At 39.6% G+C, this 20042-nt stretch overlaps 2 long non-coding RNA genes across 2 annotated transcripts in view; both read left to right on the top strand.

Annotated features, from left to right (window-relative positions):
• LOC145532194 (uncharacterized) overlaps positions 1-20042 on the top strand; it is a 103351-nt gene that overhangs the window by 32931 nt on the left and 50378 nt on the right. The gene's annotated exons all lie outside the window — the stretch shown is intronic.
• On the top strand, positions 759-2115 carry LOC145532199 (uncharacterized). Its single transcript, XR_014073083.1, has 2 exons — positions 759-846; positions 1421-2115. It is a non-coding gene; the product is annotated as an uncharacterized LOC145532199 (long non-coding RNA).

Below are 20042 nucleotides of genomic sequence, written 5' to 3'. Positions count from 1 at the left end.
CAACCTGCTCCAGTATTCTTGCCTGGAAAATCTCATGGACAGAGGAGCCTGGCGAGCTACAGTCCATGGGGTTGCAAAGAGTCAGACATGACTGAGCACGACACCAGATAACACACACCAGACAATATAGTGGAAGCCTGAGGAATTTAAATCTTAACAGGCTAGAAGGATTCAAATAAAAAGGCCTTCAGGCTGACCTAATGTAGCATTTTACTGACTACAGGGTCTTACAAGACCTCTGGTTTCGAACCATGTCTACCTCAGCCTGCAAGGATAGCTCTAGACCTGCTGTGTTGTGCCAATGTTCCCAAAATCTGGAGAACGATGCCACCACATTGCATGTTTTAGAACCGTATCAACTCCACTCAAATTCCATTCAATTCACAATCAAATAGCTAAAACTTCCACATTAAAATAAATCAAAAGTTATTACCGATATGCCTCCCATTGGAGTCCCTCTGAAGGGGGCGTGCTTTAAAGTTCTGTAATCATACATGTTTAATTAAAGATGCCTCATCAACATAGGGTAACACGTGAACTCCATAGTTGGCATCCATACAAGAGCATTCATGCTCTGAATCCTGCTTCTTATCCGTCATCTAGTGAGCCGCCTCTCCTCCCAGACCCCCCAAGTCTAATGAATGTTGGAATGGATTTGATACCAGATTCAGCCATTTGTTAAAAGCTGATATGGTACGAGAGGCAATGATAGAATCTTGTTTTTACCTGTGGTTACAACTTTGTCAATCTTATTGCTTTAGACTTAAACTGCTACATGTCCTGGGCTGATTATCATGTAGTGGCATATTTCTGCAGCCTTCCTGAGGATGAAGGTGCTTTTTCCAAGTTCATCCAAGTTGGTAGAAGAATTAAATACAGAAAATGTGATGGGGGGACAGATCAAAGTGAATAGGATTCTGGCCTCTTGTCTGTTGCTGCCAGTGCCCTCAGAGATTGGAAGAACTCTAATCATCTCCAGTTTTTAACTAAATATATTGGCTAGGATTCCAAGTCACTTTGCTGTGAGACCAAAAGAGGGAAAGAAATCAGGCCAGAATACAAACTTCCATGATTAGATTTTTAAAATATGAAAAATTTAAAATATAAAAATTTCAGTATAGATGCCACTTGGTTTTGGGGTTAGCGGCAAAGCAGGTACAATTCTCTCCAGCTCTGGGCCTTTTGTTTCTTTTTTCACATTCAAGGCAGCAGAAAAAAAAAAAAAGCTTTTACGAGTTTAAGCAGTTCAATCTATAAAGATGTCGAAATGGTTATAAAATGTAATACTAATGACAAAAATAATCCTTCAAGACAAAATAAACATTGCAGAATCATAAGATGAAGCTGTTAATTATGTCTGTCCAAAATGACAGATTATATCAACTTAAACTAGGAAGTGAAGAAACTAAATCCTGCTAAGTTTTTTATTGGACCCTCCCCCCAAAACCAAGTCAATAATTCTTTCCTTTAAAATATGTTGTGATTAATGACATGAAAACAAAGAAGGGCTTCCCTGGCAGCCCAATGATTAAGACTTCCCAGACTTCAAGCTGTGTCTCAGGAAGTACCCTCCCCTGGACAAACTCCCTTGCCCTCAGGACATGATCATATAACCCCTCTCCAGGGACAGCCTGTACTCGTGACTGGCTAATGCAGGAGTATAAATACCTACACACTTGCCAACCCTCTCTCTCCCATCCCCCACACCTCCATTTGGAAAGTTCTGAAAGGGTCACTTTAATCTCTGAGCTTCACGTAGATGAGCCTGAGGCCTCTGCTGCAACTGCATCAGAATCCAGCTTCTTCCTCAGCCAAGTCCTATATTCCGCACACTGTTCCTGAGCGAACTTTCTGGCAAACATCTTACAGGAAAATCTCCTCCCATCTCTTGCGGAACCTGACCTGTGACAACGTGTGACTTCCAAGTCACTGTAGGGGTAAACGGCAAAATGCATAGTTCTTACAGCTAAAATAAAATTTAAAAGGAAACCAAAAATAATTTTTATAAAGAGTATTTTTTTAACCGAAAGCATGAAATGAGCTAACAAGATACATGTGTTCAAATTTCCTCTATTAGAAGACAAAGACTCTCCCAATGAATCAAAAAAAACAAAATCTGTGTCCTATTTTGTCAGTTATTTATTTCATAGATATCAGCTGAGGTCATCTTGACCTTTTAAAATTAAAATAAAATTGGCTCGAGCCTTTCATTCTGTGTCCTTCGGGAAGCACAGTGCCCTCCTCTGATATTTCTACAAATTCCTGGGCACTTACACTCTTGCTGTCAGTTTCTGTCCACCTCTGGACATGATCTCATTCATGACTCAGCATGGTTGTTTTCCTCTTTCCATGCCCCATCACTGCTACCCAAGCCCTTACCTTGATTCTCCGACAAACCTCTCACACAGAGCAGAGCTGTACGTTCAATCCCATTGGCTAGGGTTGGAGAGATGGTTTTAAACCACAGAAATTCAAAAAACTTAAAACTGGGTTTGATATTCATATTCTTAAATTCATGTTCTTTGATGCCAGTTTTTCATGGTTGTTTCCTGATACAATTTCCCCCTATAAAAAAATTTAGAGACTACTGAAAAAAATTTAAAAACTACTGAAAAGTCCAACAATAGGCAAAGAGTTAAATTGTGAGAGCTCCATATGGTGAGAAACTGGAGAGATTTTATTTTCAAATAATATTTAATGACTTGGTAAGATGTTCTTGGTATCGTAAGTAACAGTAGTTAAAAACATAATTGTGTATAGACAATTGTGTATATTTTGTGACCCCCAAATATATAATTTAAAAATTGGAAGGAAATATACTAAATGGTTAAGTGTAGTTTCTAAGTAGTGAGATTAACGTGTGTATTTTTTATACTTCTTAATTTTTTAATTTTAAACAACGAATACATACTACCTTTAGAATTAGCCCCAATAAGCAATGCCATTTTGGAATATCTATTGGGTAAATATTGTGGAGATTAAAATATCTTAATTATTTGGGTGGCTGGAATAAAGCAATCATTTATATTAATTATGCTCAAGCCTGTTAATTTCTTTATAAGGATAGGAAATCAGGCACTTCTGAAAAGAACGGCAAAAAAAAAAAAAAAGAATGGCGATATTTCCCACTGCTGTGCTGAGCATAGTGAGAAAGAGAAGCGGGGAGGGAGACAAACAGAGAGAGAGATCGACACCTTATTGTTGTTCACTTGGTCGTGTCTGACTCTTCGAGACCCCATGGATAGCAGCACGCCAGCCTTCTCTGTCCTTCACTATCTCCCAGAGTTTGCTCGAACTCATGTCCATTGAGTCAAAGATGCCATCCAACCATCTCATCTTCTAACGCCCCTTTCTCCTCCTGCCCTCAATCTCTCCCAGGATCAGGGTCTTTCCAATGAGTTGGCACTACATACCATTAATTTGTACTTGTAATACAACTGTGTCAAATACTATTTTATGTTAAATACAAAAAATATTTCTATTATCGTGTGTACCATTGTCTAATTTTTTTTTTTTTTATAAATTCACTATCTACTATAAGTAAATTGTAGAAGCTTAAAGAATTTTTTAAACTGGAAAAGAATGAATGGTGTTCTTCTGAGAGAACGTGAAATCTGAATTACAGAAACAGGTATATTTTACAGTGCTGCAAGGATCTCTTCTATGGAAAGGAAACAGTAACTGGGTCACTGATAATTATCAGTAAGACCAAGAAAGTGCAGTTTTCTCTTGAGGGCCAGCATAAGAGTTTCCCTGCAGGTCACACATTCCCCCTCCCTCTCCCTCTCCCTCTCCCCACACCCCATCCCAGCCATTCCTCAAACCCCCTCCCCCATAACCCCCATGAAAATGACTTCCCTGTAACATAACTGTGAGCTGCGGGCTCAAATGAACCAGCCCACTGTCCCGGGAACATGAAGGCTCTGATGGTGTCCATTGAGAAAGGCTCCGGCTTCTAATTAATAAGCCAGTGTTCCACTAAGGAAACAAAAGATGAATGATGAGCTCAAGGAGCTCTTATGAAGATGTCTTGTCTTTCATAAAGTCAGAGGAAATGGAAAGAGGAAAAGCATTTTTCCTAATTAGCTTCAAATTTTCCCTTCACCCACTAATCAAAATCTATTAGGAAGGAGATGGGGATTTTTTTGGCATTTTCCTCATCTCAAGCCAGCAGCACCCTCTTTGTCAAGGCAGAGCTTGACTGGTCAGACCCAAATTCACTGTTGGGTTTGGAGAACCCCACTAAAGTGGGGTTTGGAGAACCACAGATCTTAATGGGAAGACCCCAGGACTTCCCACCGCACCCCGAAATTCTGACTCAGCAAATCCAAAGCAAGCCTGGGGATCATTTTACAAGCTGGCCACTTGAAAAGCTGAGACCCGTATAGCAATGCTATGTGACTGTTTTAACAGGCTCTTGGTGATTTTGGAATATGAAGTTCTGGTAACTTCCTGGTTCCCAGGACCTCTGTTTTTACAGATAAATGTTTTTATTTACAGAATGTTTTTATCCTTTTAACAAAATATCTTGTTTTGTAAACTATAATCCTTATGAAACTGGTGAGAAGGTTGGAGATCTCAAGAAATCATCTAATCTTTCTCTTTCCAGCCAGACTGAATATAAATTTGGTGCCATCATGGAAATGATGCCTTTTGTTCTATTAGTTGAGAATCACTAGTGATAATGGTAAATATTCCCAAGACACACCATTTAGTGTTTATTTAAAAATATCGGTTGATGTGATTGTATAAATCAAGATCAGAATTATCCTTAATTATTGCACACATACATGTTTGTATATATGTATGGGCTCTTTAGTGACCAAACCAATTGTAAGACCTAGAATACACTTTTTAAAATATTTTTGCATGATTGTAAACATAATAGAGTTATATAAAATTCAAACATTACAGAAATATTTAAGGTAGACAGTGAAAATCTACCATGATCCCCAAAGCAGTCTCTCTATATATATGTATGTGTGTATATATGTATATATACACACAAATATATATGTTATGTGTATATCTAAGCTTTTCTTATATAAGGAACATTCTTAACATAAATGGAATTCTATAAAATGTAGTATTATACAATTAGGCAATACATGTTGGATTGCTTCCCTAGTAGTACCCCCTCCTACCTCCTTTGATAGCTGGATAGCATTCCACTAAATGGCTATATGATGGTTTGTTTAATTATTCTTATAAGGAATCAGTTTGGTCTATGTTTTTGTTTTGTTTGTTTGTTGTTTCTTTGTTTCTGGCTGTGCCACATGGCATGTGGGATCTTAGTTCCTCCACCAGTGATCCAACCTGTGCTCCCTGCAGTGGAAGCTTGGAGTCTTAACCACTCGACTGACAGGGAATTCCTTGGTCTACATTTTTACTACAAACAACACTCCCAATCCTACTGAATCTTCAGATTTTTGCCTGTTTGTCTCTTTTGTAAGATTTCTTCTCTGACCCCTAAATTAGATTTCCTTGCCTAATACATGCTTTGATAGCCCCACGAATCTCTCCATGGTTGCCTGATCCAACTTGACTATTACACATGTGTGATTATCTGACTAGAGTCTGAGGCCTCTACCAGATTGTGGGGTCATGTGTGCAGGGAGGGGTCTATCTGGTTTTGCTCCCTGTGTATCCACAATGACCAGAATAGTGTATGGAAAGTCGTAGGCTCCTCATAAATATTTTTCAAATGAGCCAATCTCCTTCCCCATTTCAAAAGTGGTTTCTGTACGATAAGTTTCTAGACAAAACTTATTAGAAAGCCTGACAAAAGGTATGATTACTGTTTTATTTTTTTTATAGATTTGAGTTTATAGTCATAAAAATATTATTCATGGTAGAAAAGCTTCAATTTGCCTTTCTAGGCAAGGAATATTGTTTTCTGTTGTTCTTTAGTCTCTAAGTCATGTCCAACTCTTTTGCAACCCCATGGACTATACCCCATCAGGCTCCTCTGTCCATGGGATTTCCCAGGCAAGGATCCTGGAGTGGGTTGCCATATCCTTCTCCAGGAGATCTTCCAGACCCAGGGATTGAACCCTGAGTTCAATCCTGCACTGGCAGGCAGATTTTTTACTACTGAACCAGCAGGCAAGCCAGACAAGGAATATAATACATAAATATAGTAGTGCCTATTAATATGTGATTTGAAATTAATATTCATATGTTGAGGTTATGCACTAGAAATTTTTACATATGTGGTGTATAATCAAAGAGAGGATCACACATTTGAGAAAAGATCCTTGAGGAAGGTAAGATTAGGTCCTGGAAGTAGACATTCAAAACCCTCCACTGACCCCTCAAAATTGTATCTACCAGTAAAACTGGTAACTTCCCAAGTGATAGAAAGAAGTTTTGTTTACCAAGAGGTACAATTAAGTTGGAGGTGAGCATGATTCCTCATTCTTTTAAAAATATCTATGCAATAACTCCCTACTAAAACAATAGAAAACACAGCCTCTGCCAACAAACAGAGCAAGATTTGATAAGCTTTGGCTTTCTTTTTCACTAACCATCACTACTACCCATCACAATTGGGTCCATCTATGGCTGATTACCTAAACTTGACCAGACACTTAACTTCTATAAAATTTCTCCTAGTTTTGGCCAAGTTTCTGGATAATCAGACCACTTTGGCAACAAAAATATTTTGTAGTTTCTGACAGCTGCCGGTATCCTCTGTATCTTCCTACTTTTATATCCAATAGTCAAGTTACTTATCCTATTTAGGCTATTTGTGCTGATTAATTGAATACATATTACCTTCCTAGTAATATTCCATTCTCTCTTTCTCTTTTGCCTCTCCTCACACAAACCAAAGAACAAACCAACTAACCACACCTTTCTACTGAGATGAGTAGAGAAGGCAGAGCTTTTTTGTTTAAACCTTTTCAAATCTGAAGATTTCTGTATAACTAACTTCTTTGGTATTTTCAACTATTCATCCTTTCCCATTTGAGAAAGAAAATTTCACTTTCCCTCTCTATTAGTCATCCCCTCCTTTAGCCATTTTTTCACAGTCCCTTCCCCTTTTAATTCCCTAGTAATGTGCAACTTTTAAAGTACTTGTGGCGCATACTTCCTTATTATCATACGTTCATCACTCAAATAATTTTTAGGTACACAAAAATATATTTAGAACTGCTCCTGGTTTTCAGATTTTCAAACATAATTTTACCTCACTATCTTTCCAAAACAAACAAACAATAAAAAACACTTACATTGCTTGTTTTCTCCATTCTTGCCATCTCATTAAACATTATTAAATGTTAGGTGTAGCCCTGGTGTTTAAATGATCCCTCAAGGAAACTATGCTCTCATCCAATTATCTTTCACTTGTTAATTCAATAAACATTGACCTTGGCTTTGTAGCAGGCACTGGGCTGGGCTACACCATGCAACTCACAAAGCAATAGTGGGATAGATTAACTAAGGCACGGTAACAGCTGCTACTCTCAGCAGAACTGTGGATCCCTAAGGCACCTTCCTGCCAGACACAACCAATAATCTGTTCTAGACTTTTCTTCACAAGATCACTGAGGGTCGTAACAGGTGTGGGGAAGACGAATGTTGTTACTAATATGTTTGAGATAAAACGGATAAGTAGTTGATCTGTTAATTTCTTAAAGTTTTACAAATTATTTATTTTATTTTTTGGCTGTGCTGGGTTTTCGTTTCTCACTTGGGCTTTCTCTAGTTTCGATGAGTGGGGGCTTCCCTCTAGTTACAGTGTGTGGCTTCTCATTGTGGTGGCTTCCTTTGTTGCAGAGCACAGGCTCTAGGTGCATGGGCTTCCGTGGTTGTGGCTTGCAGGCTCTAGAGTGCTGGCTCAGTAGTTGTGGTGCAGGGAATCAGTTGCTCCAAGGCATGTGGGATCTTAGTTCCCAGACCAGTTGTCAAACCCATGTCATCTGCTTTGGCAGGCATATTCTTAACCACTAGACCACCAAGGAAGTCCCTAATTTCTTAAAATTTTGCTTCAAACAATTTGCAAAAAGAAAACTTGTTTCTTAAAATTTTGTTTCAATTTTTCTTATTCGAAAGTGTGTTTCGTTACCTCATGTGGACTTATAAAATTCATTTATTGACATATTCATTTACTGAGAAGTGATTCTGAAAGTTTTTATAAAATAGGAAAAGATGGCTGAGCTGGCATTTCTTAGATGTGTAAAGTTGTACGAGAAGCCTAGAAACATTAGTATCAACAAAGATGTCAATAAAGAAGGATTTTCACAGCAAGAAAGAGATTGACCTAGTACCAAACAGCTTGTGGATGAAATTAATCTCTTTAATTTTTACAAATGATCTGCAACTCCCATTTGTACAGTTGGAGGCTCTACTTTGAGCCTTTCTGTCAGGAGCAATGACTCAAAAAGACTCTCAGGAAAAGTAACCCCCTAAGAGAATCAGCATGCATTTCAGAAATAGGAGGCTGATAGATATTATGCCCTAGGCAAGTGACAGTTGAATAAAGAGCAACAATGGTGGCCAAATATTTTCTTCCTGTTTCTTTGATAATAGCCCGTACTCACTTTGGAGGATGTTCAGCCATGATATTTGTGGTTAAATGGGTGCTGTATTCTCTCTAGTTACTAGGGAATCTACATTATGTATGAGGGAGAACTTCCTGACAGCAAACTAGTTGAACATTCTAGTGGAAAGTATGCCTGGTGTATTTTAGGTACTGTCCTAAATGACAGACTCTTTAAATGTATTCTTGTTGTACTATATTCCCATTGTATAAACATTCTTTTCTCACTATTCTTATGAATTTATGAAATTGTATTTTTGAAGAAAGGCTTTAAATTACTGGACTGTAACTCTTGTCCCCCTTATTTTTTTGTATACCAGCAAAGTGCCTGGTATACATTAAGTATTTGATAAATGTTGATGGAATTAAAAATTTAAAGGTGTTATTATTTGGTAATTTCCATAAAACTTTTCCAATTGATACATGGAGATCTTGTGGAAAAGAAAGGTTTCATTTTTTGCTAAAGTGATAAAACATTGACTAAGGAAAATGACCAAAATTACATAAAGACACATATCAAATTTCTATAGAAAGGCATTTTATTTTTCTTTTAAATTACATTGTGTATTTAGAGATCATAATTTTTTTTAAATATAACGATTAAGATGAATTAGTCATATCAATCATTTGTTGTTGTTGTTGTCATTGTTCAATTGCTCAGTCGTGTCCAACTCTTTGCGACCTTATGGACTGTAGCCTACCAGGCTTCCCTGTCCTTCACCATCTCCAGGAGCTTGCTCACACTCATGTCCATTGAGTCAATGATGCCATCCAACCATCTCATCCTCTGTCACCCCCTTTTCCTCTTGTCCTTAATCTATCCCAGCATCAGCGTCATTAGTAACACAATAGGAAATCTTATTTGACATATGGAGAGACTTTATTCTAGTTAATTTCAATACATATTTAGAAAAGCCTAGGTTATGACCAACCTAGATAGCATATTTAAAAGCAGAGACATTACTCTGCCAACAAAGGTCCATCTAGTCAAGGCTATGGTTTTTCCAGTGGTCATGTATGGATGTGAGAGTTAGACGGTGAAGAAAACCGAGCGCCGAAGAATTGATGCTTTTGAACTCTGGTGTTGGAGAAGACTCTTGAGAGTCCGTTGGACTGCAAGGAGATCCAACCAGTCCATCCTAAAGGAGATCAGTCCTGGGTGTTCCTTGGAAGGACTGATGTTGAAGCTGAAACTCCAATACTTTGGCCACCTCATGCGAAGAGATGACTCATCGGAAAAGACCCTGATGCTGGGAAGGATTGGGGGCAGGAGGAGAAGGGGACAACAGAGGATGAGATGGTTGGATGGCATCACCGACTCGATGGACAAGGGTTTGGGTAAACTCCGGAAGTTGGTGATGGACAGGGAGGCCTGGAGTGCTCCGATTCAAGTGGTCGCAAAGAGTCAGACACGACTGAGCAACTGAACTGAACGAAACTATTTTTTAAAGCATTATAACATGTTTTAATAAACAAAGACACTTGAACTTTACTCTCTTTCAATCCCAAAATGGATAGCATAGTGTCTATAAAACATGTGGAGAACTTAGCATTAAAAGTCTTGATTTGTATCTGAAACCAGCTCTGGTTTCTTCTATTCATTCTGTTTAGTTGGAATCACAGATGATTTAAAACAGCAGTCTTCAACCTTTTTGGCACCAGGGACCAGTTTCATGAAAGACAATTTTTCCACAGACCAGGGGTGGAGGAGTAGTTTTGGGATGATTCGAGCACCTTATTATTTATTTATTTATTATTTATTTCTATTATTATTACATAAGCTCCACCTCAGATCATCAGGCATTAGATCCCAGAGGTTGGGGACTCCTGATTTAAGGTGAACCACATGAGAACCTGGGTCCTCTATGCTTTTTTCAGACCTTTCCATGTGGTCTAATTGGGACAGCACCTCGTCCTGGTTCTGAATGTGTGGGAGGTGGTGGCTCTGTGTCAGATGGGTTGAACCTTTCATTTTCTCTCTCATTCTAGGCTTAAGGAAACTCAGGTCTGTACACTTAGTCTCTCCCAAGCATTGATATGAAGAAACAGTAATATCAGTGCACATGCATCATTTTTATGCCAGAATATGCACCATGATTGTGACAGCAGATCAAGCCTACTGTCTAACAGATCCCTGAATATTCTAATCCCCTCCAGTCATTCCTGCCCTCCTCACCTATGCCTTGTCTCCACCAGCCAAGTGGCTATGATTTGTTCCTGATGTGGCCTTCAGATTATGTTATTTTTCATGTCTATTAGGAAAGTCATACATTTCACAGAAAAGAAACCAGACTCATATTGTAATAAATTCACCTTTGTCGTGTGTGCTGTGTTATGCTTAGTCGCTCAGTTGACTCTGACTCTTTGTAACCCTATGGATTATAGCCTGGCAGGCCCCTCTGTCCATGGGAATTCTCCAGGCAAGAATACTGGAGTGGGTTGCCATGCCCTCATCCAGGGGATCTTCCCAACCCAAGGATCGAACCCAGGTCTCCCGCATTGTGGGCAGATTCTTTACCATCTGAGCCACCAGAGAAGCCCATATCCATCTTTATTCAGTATCAAATCTTATTAATCTAGCGCATGAGTGTGTTATCTTGTGCCCTAAACAGAGCACATGCTCAAGCCTTTCCTTTCATATACGTGTTTAATGATGTGTCAACTTCACTGTCCAGAAACTTTCATTCTGCTTCACAAGGGCAATCTATATACCGCCCATTCTGTCCCTTTGTCTTTTTCTAAAATAAATTCTTCCAGCGGAGCCAACGAAAGAAAGAAACACCCTGACCTTTCCCATACACCACTTGAACGAAAGTTCAGGACAAATTATTAGGAGAAATATTCAATTCAGCTTAAGGCACACACAGAAGCATTGGTTCAACTTCCTTTAAAAAATGATTTATTTATGGGTCTGAACTATCTATTTGCTTTGGGTGTAGACAAAATAAGTGGAATGTGTATATATAAAAAATAATAAACCAAAAACATTAATAAAACACTACCAAATATACTGTGCAATACATTTGGGGTTTTCATTTAAAGAATCAAAAAGGTCTTGTTTTCACAGAAGACACAAGAACCATCAGAATGTATTTATTCTGTTTCTAGCATGTCATTTTCCAGAGAGCAAACACAAAAATAAGGGCTCTTTCAGCCTAGACTATCACAATTCATCTGCATCCTAAGACAAGGGGCCTTTTCCAAACAATCGTTACGTTGTCCTTCCAGCAATAATACACTGTAACACTTTTCAGTTGTTTCCACAGAGTCATGGGGATTCATCCAATAGTAACAGCCACGGGCAAAGCAGGCAGCCACACCAGTGTAAACACATCTTTTACAGCTCCTGCATGGGAAAATGCCAAAATAGATAACACAGGCACAATGTGACAAATTATTATAGACTATTATGACCATGCTCCAGACGTGGTGGCACTTTCCGGAAAATTAGGATCAAATAAAATAGGTCCTTTTCTCTCAAGAACCTAACATCTATGCCGCTAAAGCATCTGTTTATTAAGTCTCACTCTAAACTGCCTGTTTATAGTTTGTATTTTAAGACATCCACGAACACCAAGAGTCTTCCATGCCTGAGGAGAGACAGAGCGGCTGGTTCTGAAACCCTCTGTGGCTTGATAGCGGTTCAGATACCGCTTTGCTTCACCTTGCTTTCAAATTCTCGTCCCAACTCCTAACCCTTCATTAAGAGCTTGGAGATGGCATTTGACCTCTTTTCTCCTTCAGCAATGTACCTGATTAGACCAATGTGGAAAAGAGATGCTCTAAGAGGGGGGAGAAAAAAGACCTTACACAGGGATTTTCCTTGTGGTCCAGAGGTGAAGACTTCGCCTTCCAAAGCAGGAGGTGCAGGTCGATCCCTGGTCAGGGAATTAAGATCCCATAAAAAAAAAGAAAAATCATAATAAAACAGAAGCAATATTGTAACAAATTCAATAAACAATTTTAAAATGGTCCATATTAAAAAAAAAAAAAAACTTAAAAAAACCTCATACACAGACTTTGCATCTATCTACAGTCATAGTCATAGAATCAATGCAGTCTGACCTGGCTGACTGAAAGGAAATTACCTCTCAAGTCTTCATTAGGGCATAGAATCCATGTACATCAAATGCTGAGATCATTATCTTTCTGTACGCTCAATCATATTTAGGCCTCGGCCCCTTATACCCATCTCCCCTCTTCCCGCCTACACAAAAATCAAGAAAAAGAACCACAGGTTGATTTGGGGCACTCTTTACCTGTGGGGTTCTAAGCTGAGGTGACACCTGCCTTCCTCCCATTCACCTACAGAGCAAGGCCAGCACGATCTGACCCAATGGCAAGGGCAGGGCCAAGCCAGACATAGATAATGATGTTGTGGCAAAGGCAAGAACAATTGCATTCACTTTGGGTTTTTTTTTTCCCCCAGTGATTAAATCATTTTTTTCAGATTGTTAGAGCAATATATGCTCACTTTAGAAAATCCAGAAAGTATAGACAATTATAAAGGAGCAAATCTATTGATTTACCTTCTAGTATGTTTTTTCCTGGTTCAAGAGTTTATTGACAATAGGAGTAGCCAATAAATTTTCACAAAGCTATCCTGCTATTTCTCTGCCTTCACGTCAACAACCCTGGAATTTAGTGATATTTCTTACACTTCATTGTAACTATCCATATACTTTTTTGTTAATGCCTTGTCCTTAAGGAAGTGTCTATCACATAGTAATTGGTCAATAAACATTTTTTTAATTGAGGTAACATTGGTTTATAACATTGTTTAAGTGTCATGTTGACAACATTATATTTCTATTTCTGTATACCCTACAGTGCACATCACCCCAGATTTAGTTTCCATTCATCACCATACAGGCTTCCCTGATAGTTCAGTGGTAAAGAATCCGCCTGCAATGTATGAGCCACAGGAGAGTCAGGTTCAACCCCCGGGACAGGAAGATCCTTGGAGGAGGGCATGGCAACCCATTCCAATATTCTTGCCTGAAGAATCCCATGGACAGAGGAGCCTGGTGGGCTACAGTCCATAGGGTTTCAAAGAGTTGGATGTGACTGAAGCGACTTAGCACTCACGCACATCACCATACAGTCGATCCCCTTTACCCATTTCTCCCCTCCCCCACCACCACACTCCTACACCTTCTCTTCTGTGACCTTTACCCTGTTCTCTGCATCTACATGTTTGTTTCTGTTTGGTTTGTTCATTTATTTTGGTTTTCATTGTTGTTGTTTGCTTCTTATATTCCACATACGAGTGAAATCATATGGTATTTGTAACTTACTTCACTTAGCGTAATACTCTCAAGGTCCATCCATGTTGCCACAAATGGCAAGATTTCATCTTTTTTATAACTGAGTAGTATTCTATTGCATGTGATATATATCTCACATCTTCTTTATCCATTTATCTATTGATGGACACTTAGACAGTTTCCTTATCTTGGCAGTTATAAAAATGCTATGATGAATACAGGGCTGTATGTGTGCTGACTCACTCAGTTGTGTCCAACTCTTTGCGGCTCCATGCACTGTAGCCTGCCAGGTTCCTCTGCCCATCAAATTTTCCAAGCAAGAATACAGGAGTGAGTGCCATTTCCTACACCATGGGATCTTCCTGATTCAGGGATTGAACCTACATCTTCCACATTGGCAGGCAGATTCTTTACCACTAGCACCACCTGGGAAGCCCATATAGGGGGCTTCTGCTGCATGGTTTTATAGCTAGCAAGGCTGCTTGCTTTTGTGGTTAAGCAAACATGCTTTCTTGAGTAGTCATTAAATTATAGGGGTCTCCCATATGTTTTCCATAATCCTCTAGTGGGATTAACTATTTGAGCATCTATTTTGTCCCTTCACTCTGTCCCTATCATTAGTATTTTAACTAGGGACCATACCTTAACATAAAAGAGCAAGTTTCAGTTAGTGGAATTCTAGGCACTGGGCACGCAGTGAGAGGAGTGAAGGATCAAATCACACCACTTAGTGACATAACGTGATGGGGCCAAGTACAACCTTTCAATTCAGCTCATATCCACACCAAGTCCTGCCTCTGGATCTTTCTAACTCTGTGACCCTGGGCAAGTAAATTGCCTAGTCTATTTCAGGTTCCATTTTCTTACCAATACAATGTAGATAATAGCTTTATCTTCTTCATAGAATTGTCAATGGAAATTAAATGAAATAATGCATAGAAAGTGCTTAATTCGGGGCCTGGCATATGAATTGGTCACATGACACAGAAGCTGTTGGTTAAAAGTTATCCATCTATCCTACAATCACAAATGTCTGGTGTTACAAAAAGCTTCCACATTCCTGCCACCCACTTACACTTAAGAAATATTTCACAAATATTCTAAGTATATAAATCTAACACTTTTGCATTTATAGAAGAAGCAGACTATTATTTAACTTTTGAAGAGCTTGTTAACCCTATTTGCCAACTTATATATTTATAGGATCTAGTTTCTATTTATCTAAATGTACTTATGTGTAACCACTGAAGTCCTCGTGCAACAACTAGAGAGTCCGTGGGCCACAAGGAAAGATCCCACATGATGCAGTGAAGATCCTACATGCCGCAACTAAGATCTGATGCAGTCAAAATAAAATTAATTAATGAATTAAATGTACTTATGGAGAGAACTAGAAATGTGTTGAACCGTCGGACTCTCTCCTTTGGCAAAATACAATGCTGATGTTAATAGGAACTTATAATTCAAAGACTAGCACAAAGGAGAAAATGAAGATCTGAGGACATTGGAAAATAACATCAGGGAAGCATCTTTAAAGACACAAGAAATGGTCAGTTTCATTAACTTGATGGGTGGGGGAATCCTTTCACAATGTACATGCATATCAAATCATCAGTTGTGCAGTTTAAATATCTTACAGGTTCATTTGTCAATCATACTTCAGTAAAGCTGAAAACAAATAAGACTACATCTTCCATCCAAAAAGGAAGGAAAATAAATAATTAAGACATAGCTGAATTTATTTTTTATTTTAAATTTTTATTGGCATTATCCCAATTTTATAAGTAATAGAATAACTGCAGAAAGAGGAGGGCACTTTATAGGTTACAAGATGTGTGGGGAGAAGCAGGATAGGCAGTGTGAACTGGCCTTGAATGAATTTGCAAAATGAGTTTATTATTATTATTAATTTTGGCTGCACTGGGTTTTCATTGCAATGCAAGGGGGCTTCTCTTGTTGTGGAGCACAGGCATGAGGGCTCTTAGTTCCCCCAACCAGGGATCTAACCCAAGTCCCCTGTTAGAAGGTTTGATTCTTAACCACTGGACCAAATGGAAGCCCCTGAAACATGACTTTCAATCTTCTTGAGTCCTGGAGGTAGCCTCCATAGAGTTATAGTTGTAGAAGTATATATATGCTCTGCTTTTGTGATGAAAATCTGATGATCCAAGTTATAAGCATATTATAATCAGAAAGAAGCTGCAAGGAACTTAGGAAGATTCCCTTTACCAGGATTTGTGACTGTAATCACAATCAGGGAAGAACTTTTTCCTCTAGCTCTCTAGGTTCTCATGGCTGGGCTAAGGATTAAATTGACCTGAGACATATTAACAGGAAAAAAATTCAAACAAAATTTTAATAGCATATATACATGAGAGACCCAGGAAGACTGAGTAACCCACCAAAATGGCTGAAACCCTCACCTTGAATACCATCTTCAGCTAATAAAAAGGATGTTGGGGTAATGGTTTGAAACCTCAAAGGGGAGGAGGGCAATTCACATAAGGTAGAAAAGCAAATCTTGGTAAACAAATGATTACTGAACCTGCAGAGACATGAGGACATACAGAGGAACTTAGACTTTGCTAGTTCCTCCCTGTCTTCACGCCTAGTTCATACTATAGTGTCTATGGTAATAATTCCCTTCTGGGAACAGGTCCTTTATTTGCATTTTTATAGGTAGTTAGAGGGAAGGTCAAAGTTTCTTCCTCAGTCTTCTGGGCCTTTATAACAATAAATATTTTCAGCTCAAAATAATCTATATGCCAAAGATACATTTTGGGGTGGCAAATTTTGCTCCCCTACATTTAAACATCTTATACTTTGCACCAAACAACTAACAAGTTTCCTTTCCCCAAATTTATCTAAGTATTTTCTGTATATCCAAATCAACTAGGAAATTCAACCCCTCCTTTCAAGTGTTAAACTAAAATTGTCTTCTAAACTAGAAGGAGGTTTGGCTCTCTACAGTAAAGCAAAAAAACGTTAAAAATGTCATCATTCAGCTAAAAAGATGAATCGAGCAGTAACCTCCCTAAACATAAAACTCAATGACAGGACCTATTTGTCCTCAAACCTAGTGAGATTTAACTCTCTGGTCACAAAATATGAGACATATTTTTATACAACAATTATTAGAAGTAAGTGAAGCAAAAGGCTTCAAGCTATTCCTCACTTTGATCTATTAATTAAAAGGATATGAAGGATCTATAAAGTACTGCAATGTGGTCCCTACTGCATTTAAAATAAAGGCTATGACCTTTTCCATTAGAGACAAATATGTATACCTTGAAATACTCTCTCTGACCCTTATAAAACTATCACCTTCCATCTCACGAACACCAAACATTTTCTGAATTTATTTACCATTTTAAAATTGAAATTGATGGTGGCTCAGATGGTAAAGAATCTGCCTGCAATGTGGGAGACCTGGGTTTGATCCCTGGGTTGGGAAGATCCCCTGGAGAAGGGCATGGTAACCCACTCCAGTATTCTTGCCTGGAGAATCCCCATGGACAGAGGAGTCTGGCAGGCTACAGTCCATGGAGTCACAAAGAGTCGGACACAACTGAGTGACTAAGCACAGCACAGCAAAGCTAAATGGGTCATAGGTGGCGCTAGTGGTAAAGAAACCACCCGCCAATGCAGGAGACATAAGAGACACAGGTTCTATCCCTGGGTCAGGAAGATCTGCTGGAGGAGGGCATGGCCACCCACTCCAGTATTCTTGCCTAAAGAATCCCATGGACAGAGGAGCCTAGTGGGCTACAGTCCATAGGGTCACAAAGAGCTGGACACAACTGAAGTGACTTAGCATGCATGCACGAAATGGGAACCCTAGGGAACCTCACCTCAGTGTCTGGAATTCAGAGCTTCATTGGACAAAAAGGAAGAGGTTTCTGAAAGGATCTCCTGTACCTCCCTTCCTCATGAAGCTTTTGATAAGGGAGGACTACCAATCACTCTGTGTTTGAGATACAAAGATGATAACAGTCCCTCCTTCAAGAGGTTCCAAGTCAAGGGAGGCAGGTGGACAGATACTGACATATCTATTTGTCAAATCTGTACACTGTGCAATGTCTCAGCTGTGCCATGGAAATCAAGTCCCTTGGTTTTTCCCCACACTTGAACCAGAGTAAGAAAGTGAAAACTTTGGGTGTCATTTTGGGGGCTCCAAAGGCCCTGGCACTAAAGTCTTTTATGTCTCATCACAGAAAGAATCAGTGAGAAGCAAAGTGATAGCTAAGAAGTGATTTATTAGAATAGGATACTTGTGAGGCTTACAAATGGGCAGGTGAGGGGGTTCTGCAACCCGAGAACTTAGTGGGCTACAGTTTTACAATCAAAGGAAACATGGGGAGGGGGAGAAGAGCTTGTTCTTGAGTAGATGTTGTGCTTCCATCATCAGCCCCTCCTCCGGGTTGAGCAGGGCCTTTTACTTGTCCCTACAGAGTCAGAGAGGTTGTCCCGGGGATCATTAACGTACCGAGCTCACTTGGCAGAATGTGGGTCTCATGCCACCATTGTTTGGGAGCATAACTAGTGTTTCTGTTACATGGTTTTGTTGCTAAGCAAGCCTGTTTTATTTATTTAGTGTGTGTGTGTGTGTGTGTGTGTGGTTAAGCACTTGCTCTCTTGAGTAATCATTAATTTACAGGGGTCTTCCTTATTTCTTCTACTTACAACCCCCTAGTGGGATTAAGTAATCCCCTACTTTGTCCCTTTACTCTGTCCATATCAAAAGAAGCCATATCTCTCTGAGATCAGCATGGTGGAGCCTGGGGAGGGAAACTCAGGGTCTGGAATTCTGGGTCAAACGTTCCTGTTCAGCAGCTATTCCCCTTGGGCATGAGCCTTGGGGATGATAGGGTATTTATTATCTTTTGAAAAACAGAGACACTTCCCTATAAAGCCTCTGCCTCTTTGCTTCTGGAGTTGCTGCCCTGCCCTGAATGTCTAAGTCAGAGCAGATTCTGATGGAAGGAATTTGGAGCCAGATGAGAGAGGAAGACCTGGGCTTCCTAGGTGGCCTAGTGGTAAAGAATCAGCCAGCCAGTGTCAGAGACATAAGAGACACGGGTTCAATCCCTGGGTGGGGAAGATCCCCTGGAGGAGGAAATGGCAACCCACTCCAGTATTCTTGCCTGGAAAATCCCATGGTCAGAGGAGCCAAGCAGGCCACAGTCCATGGGTTCACAAAAAGTCAGATAAGACTGAGCGCTGAGCATACGTGAGCAAGAGGAAGAAAGTGGTAGATCTGTCTGCAGTCTCTGGAGTATCTCCACATTTGAGGGTCTATCCATTGGCTCAGTTCTTGTCGAGCTTGTTTAGATGTTAATGGTAGGTTCCACACAGTGTGGATTCCACAAGGTAGAGTCCCCCTCCATTTGCCCACTTCCTTCAAAAATTAGTGAGTTTTTAATCACCTATTTTTGGGAGTATCATTGTTGATCTGTTTCTCCCAACAGAAGAGATTTAGGGCAGCAGAAGTGTGATAATAACAAACATTTGATTTTTGTCCCTGGTTCCTGACACCAGGTTCTAAAACCCTTGGGATTTCCTGAGTGATAGGAGCATCTTTTGCTATTCATTTTTCAACCACACCTGGGCTTTTTCAACCACACCTGGGCTTATGTTAATAAAGTAACACTTGATGGTACCCTAAGTAGCTTCAGGATGGGGACTGGTTGCCAGAAGAACAAGTCTTGTGATTAGAGGATTAGAACTTTCAGTCACTCCTCCCAGATGCCTTGGAAGGGGAGAGGGGCTGGAGATTGAGTTAAATTACCACTGACCAGTGATTTAAACCACCATGCCTACTCACTAGAACCTCCATAAAAACCCCTAAATAATGAAGAGCTTCTAGGTTGGAGGACACATCAATATGCTGGAAGTGTGACACACCCAGAGAAGGCATGGAAACTCCAGTCCTCTCCCCCATATCTTGCTTTAGGCATCATTTCCATTCAGTTGTTCTTGAGTTATATCCTTCATGATAACCCAGTAAATGTAGATAAAGTGCTTTCCTGAGTTTGGTGAGTTGTTCTAGAAAATTATCAAACCAGGGGGTGGGGAGTTTGTGGGATTTCTGGCAGACTTGTCAGCATTAAAGATGATAACCTGGACTTGCAAATGGTGTCTGAAGTTGCTGCAGACTTGTGGGACTGAACCCCGAGCCTGTGGGTCTTTCTAACTCTGGGCAGTTTGTATCAGAATTGAATTGAATTGTA

Source organism: Giraffa tippelskirchi, chromosome 13 (genome assembly GCF_054371585.1).
Source record: "Giraffa tippelskirchi isolate mGirTip1 chromosome 13, T2T-mGirTip1v1.2.pri, whole genome shotgun sequence".
NCBI lineage: Eukaryota > Metazoa > Chordata > Mammalia > Artiodactyla > Giraffidae > Giraffa > Giraffa tippelskirchi.
Note: the sequence above shows the minus strand (reverse complement) of the source record. Positions and strands in the feature narration are given on the sequence as shown.